The following is a 5,894-nucleotide window of genomic DNA, read 5'->3' as shown; positions in this document are numbered from 1 at the left end:
GCTCTCACCACTGGATAGATCTTCCAAACAAAAACTAAACAAAGAAATCATAGAACTCAATAAAACAATCAATAACTTAGACTTAACAGACATTTCTAGAATAACCCATCCATCAATGATTGAATTCACTTTCTTCTCAGCAGCACATGGATTCTTCTCTAAAACAGACCATATATTATGCCACAAAGCTACTCTCAGCAAGTACAAAAAAATACAGATACTACCTTGTATTCTATCAGATCACAATGGAAGGAAATTAGAAATCAATCATAAAGTAAAAAAACAGAAACTACTCCAATAACCTGGAGATTAAATAATATGCTATTGAAAGATGCATAGATAACAGAAGATACCAGGGGGAAATAAAAAATTTGAGGTAAATAAGACAAAGATGAAACATATCAAAATCTCTGGGACACTATAAAAACAATACTAAGAGGAAAATTCATTGCATGGAGTGCTTTCAATGAAGAATCAATGTCAACAAATAAATGACCTAATAATGCACCTCAAAACCCTAGAGAGATGAGACCAGATCAACACCAAAAGAAGTAGAAGACAGGAAATAATTAAAATCAGAGCTGAAATCAACATGACTCCAAAGCACAAGAAATAAAAGCAGGAATCAATAATTTGGATATGTTCAAATTAAAAAGGTTTTTCTCAGGAAAGGAAACAATCAACAATGTGAAGAGAAAGCCTACAGAGTGCAAAATATCTTTGCCATGCACACTTCTGATACAGCACTAATCTCTAGAATTCATAAAGAACTCAAAATAATTAGACCAAGAATACAAATAACCCAATCAATAATTGAGCTAAGGAAATGAGCAGACACTTCACGGAAGAGGATGACAAGCAACCAACAGATATATGAAAAAATTTTCAGCATCTCTAGTAATAAAACAAAATGCAATTCAAAACTACCCTAAGATTTCATCTCACCCCAATTAGAATAGCTATTATCAAGAATACAAGCAACACCATAGGTTTTGGTTAAGGATGTGGGGAAATTGGTACATTCAGACATTGCTGGTGGGGTTCCAAATTGGTGCAGCCACTCTGGAAAGCAGTATGGAGGATTCCTAAGAAAATTTGGAATGAACCCCACTTGACCCAGCTATCCCACTCCTTGATCTATACTCAAAGGACTTAAAATCATTATACTACAGAGATGCAACCACATCAATGTTCATAGCTGCTCAATTCACAATAACTGAATTGTGAATGAACCTAGATTTTCATCAATAAATGAATGGATAAAGAAATTGTGGAATATGAACACAATGGAATATTATTCATCCATACAAAAGAATAAATTATGGCCTCTGCAGGTAAATGGATGAGTTGGAGAATATTATGCTAAGTGAGATAAGTCATCCCCAAAATGAAAAGGTTGAATGATTTCTCTGATAAGGACTGATGATATATAACAGGGGGTGGGAGGGAGCCAGAAGGAGTAAGGAAAGATTGTATAAAGGAAAAAAGGGGTGAGAAGAGAGTGGGGGAAGGAAAATAACAGAATGAGACAAACATCATTACTGTGTGTACATGTATGATTATGCAAATGGTGTGACTCTACTTTATGTACAACTAGAGATCAAAGTAGTACCCCATTTGTGTACAATGAATCTAAAAAGGAAAATTTATATATATATAAATATGTATATGTTTCCATGCCTAGAACGTTTTAATCTTCCTTTTAGCTGATGGTTCCTTTTTATATTTACATTCTGAAATAATCCTTGTGAAATTTTTGCATTCAAAGTACTATATTTTAATCAGAAACTTACAAACTCAAACAATTCTTATAAAATTCTGAATTTAGAGGAATCACTGAATATTATAGGATTTTTAAATATTTTCATAGTACTTTAATCAAAAATTAAACTATTGGGCTGGGGAGATAGCTCAGTTGGTAGAGTGCTTGCCTTGGAACACACGGCCCTGTGTTCAATCTCCAGCACCGCAAAAAAAAAAAATTTAAAATCTTTCTACATAAAATTATATCTGAAGGAATCTTAACTCTTGGTAACTGTTTTTTTTTTTTAGGGAGACACAGAAACAAAATAATCACATAACATTTCATATACCAATTTATGAAAACACAATTAATTTAAATATGTAACCTTATGGAATTTAAAAAGTCAAGAGTACTTGATTTTATGTTTAGTAGTTGATGTTTTTGCAATTTAACTATATTTTAATCAGATGTCTCCTTAAGAGACATATTATCATCAATCCCATGAAGTTATTAAATCTAATGTATTCTTTTTTAACTGTAAACCCAAGATATCAAACAAGTTTCGTTATAGTATTCTCCACCTCTTCCCTGTTGAAGAAAAATTCTAGAAACAAAGGATATTACATTTTTTTTTGTTTTGATGTATGTTTTTTTTTATTACTGTATACAAATGGGATACATGTTGTTTCTCTATTTGTACATGGAGTCAAGGCATACCATTTGTGTAATCATATGTTTACATAGGGCAATGATGATTGATTCATTATTTTTTCCCTTCCCCTCCACAACTCCTACCCCTCTTTTCCCTCTATACAGTCCTTCTTTCCTTCATTCTTACCACACTCCTTATCCCTAACCCTAAACCTAACCCTAAACCTAATCCTAACCCTTCCCACCCCCCAATATATGTCCTCATCCGCTTATCAGCGAGATCATTCGTCCTTTAGTTTTTAGAGATTGGCTTATCTCACTTAGCATGATATTCTCCAATTTCATCCATTTGCCTGCAAATGCCATAATTTTATCATTCTTCATTGCATCGTAATATTACATTGTATATATATGCCACAGTTTCTTATCCATTCATCAACTGATGGGCATCTAGGTTGGTTCCACAATCTGGCTATGGTGAATTGAGCAGCAAGGAACATTGATGTGGCTGTATCTCTATAGTATGCTGATTTTAAGTCCTTTGGGTATAGGACAAGGAGTGGGATAGCTGGGTCAAAATGGCGTTTCCATTCCGAGCTTTCTGAGGAATCTCCATACTGTTTTCCAGAGTGGCTGCACTAATTTGCAACCCCACCAGCAATGTATGAGTGTTCCTTTTTCACCACATCCTCGCCAACACCTATTGTTGCTTGTGTTCTTGATAATTCCATCTAATTGGGGTGAGATGAAATCTTAGGGTAGTTTTGATTTGCATTTCCCTTATTACTACGGATGTGAACATTTTTTCATATATCTGTTGATTGCTTGTACATCTTCTTCTGTGAAGTGTCTGTTCATTTCCTTAGCCCATTTGTTGATTGGATTATTTGTATTCTTCGTGTAGAATTTTTTGAGTTCTTTATAGATTCTGGAAATTAGCGCTCTATCTGAAGTATGGTTAGCTAAGATATTCTCCCACTCTGTAGGGTCTCTCTTCACATTGATGATAGTTTCCTTTGCTGAGAGAAAGCTTTTTAGTTTGAATCTATCCAGTTGTTGATTCTTGCTTTTATTTTTTGTGCTATGGAGTCCTGTTAAGGAAGTCTGATCCTAAGCCAACAGTTGAAGATTTGGACCTACTTTTTCTTCTATAAGATGCAAGGTCTCTGGTCTGATTCCGAGGTCCTTGATCCATTTTGAGTTGAGTTTTGTGCAGGGTGAGAGATAGGGGTTTAATTTCATTCTGTTGCATATGGTTTTCCAGTTTTCCCAGCACCATTGTTGAAGAGGCTATTTTTTCTCCATTGCATATTTTTGAACCTTTGTCTAGTATGAGAAAATTGTATTTATTTGGGTTTGTGTCCATGTCCTCTATTCTGTACCATTGGTCTACCTGTCTATTTTGGTACCAATACCATGCTGTTTTTGTTACTATTGCTTTGTAGTAGAGTTGAAGATCTGGTATTGCAATACCCCCTGCTTCGTTCTTGCTACTTAGGATTGCTTTAGCTATTCTGGGTTTTTTATTCTTGCAGATGAATTTCATAATTGCTTGCTCTATTTCTGCAAGGTACATCACTGGGATTTTAATTGGAATTGCATTGAATCTGTATAGCACTTTAGGTAGTATGGCCATTTTGACAATATTAATTCTGCCTATCCAGGAACATGGGAGATCTTTCCATCTTCTAAGGTTTTATTTATTTTTTTTATTGTAAACAAATGGGATACATGTTGTTTCTCTATTTGTACATGGCGTAAAGGCATACCATTTGTGTAATCATAAATTTACATAGGGTAATGTTGTTTGATTCATTCTGCCATTTTTTCCCTTCCCCCCCTCCCTCCCACCCTTCTCCTCCATCTATACAGTCCTTCCTTCCTCCATTCCTGCCCCCCTCCCTAAACCCAACTCCAACCCCAACACTAACCCTTCCCACCCCCCATTATGTGTCATCATCCACTTATTAGCGATATCATTCTTCCTTTGGTTTTTTTGAGATTGGCTTATCTCACTTAGCATGATATTCTCCAGTTTCATCCATTTGCCTGCAAATGCCATAATTTTATCATTCTTTATGGCTGAGTAATATTCCATTGTAATATATACCACAGTTTCTTTATCCATTCATCAATTGAAGGACATCTAGGTTGGTTCCACAATCTGGCTATTGTGAACTGAGCAGCTATGAACATTGATGTGGCTGTATCTCTGTAATATGCTGATTTTAAGTCCTTTGGGTATAGGCCAAGGAGTGGGATAGCTGGGTCAAATGGTGGTTCCATTCCAAGTTTTCTAAGGAATCTCCACACTGCTTTCCAGAGTGGCTGCACTAATTTGCAGCCCCACCAGCAATGTAAGAGTGTACCTTTCTCCCCACATCCTCGCCAACACCTGTTGTTGGTTGTATTCTTGATAATTGCCATTCTAATTGGGGTGAGAAGGAATCTTAGGGTGGTTTTGATTTGCATTTCTCTTATTACTAGAGATGTTGAACATTTTTCCATATGTTGTTGATTGCTTGTACATCTTCTTCTGTGAAGTGTCTATTCATTTCCTTAGCCCATTGTCAATTGGATTATTTACATTCTTGGTGTAGAGTTTTTTGAGTTCTTTATAGATTCTGGAGATTAGCGCTCTATCTGAAGTATGATTGGCAAAGATTTTCTCCCACTCTGTAGGCTCTTTCTTTGCATTGCTGATAGTTTCCTTTGCTGAGAGAAAGCTTTTTAGTTTGAATCTATCCCAGTTATTAATTCTTGCTTTTATTTCTTGTGCTATGGGAGTCCTGCTGAGGAAGTCTGGTCCTAAGCCGACATGTTGAAGCTCTGGACCTACTTTTTCTTCTATAAGATGCAAGGTCTCTGGTCTGATTCCGAGATCCTTAATCCATTTTGAGTTTAGTTTCGTGCATGGTGGAGATATGATTTAGTTTCATTCTGTTTCATGTGGATTTCCAATTCTCCCAGCACCATTTGTTGAAGAGGCTATCTTTTCTCCATTGCATATTTTTGGCCCCTTGGTCTAGTATGAGAAAATTGTATTTATTTGGGTTTGTGTCCGTGTCCTCTATTCTGTACCATTGATCCACCTTTCTATTTTGGTACCAATACCATGCCGTTTTTGTTACTATTGCTTTGTAGTAGAGTTGAAGATCTGGTATTGTGATACCCCCTGCTTCACTCTTTCTGCCAAGGATTGCTTTAGCTATTCTGGGTTTTTTATTCTTCCAGATGAATTTCATAATTGCTTGCTCTATTTCTGTAAGGTACATCATGGGATTTTAATTGGAATTGCATTGAATCTGTATAGCACTTTTGGTAGTATGGCCATTTTGACAATATTAATTCTTCCTATCCAAGAACATGGGAGAACTTTCCATCTTCTAAGGTTTTCTTGAATTTCTTTCTTTAGTGTTCTGTAGTTCTCATTGTAGAGGTCTTTCACCTCTTTTGTGAGATTGATTCCCAAATACTTTATTTTTTTCGAAGCTATTGT

This window comes from Sciurus carolinensis, unplaced genomic scaffold, assembly GCF_902686445.1.
Source record: "Sciurus carolinensis unplaced genomic scaffold, mSciCar1.2, whole genome shotgun sequence".
NCBI lineage: Eukaryota > Metazoa > Chordata > Mammalia > Rodentia > Sciuridae > Sciurus > Sciurus carolinensis.
The sequence above is the reverse complement of the archived record's forward strand: the minus strand, read 5'-3'. Positions refer to the sequence as shown.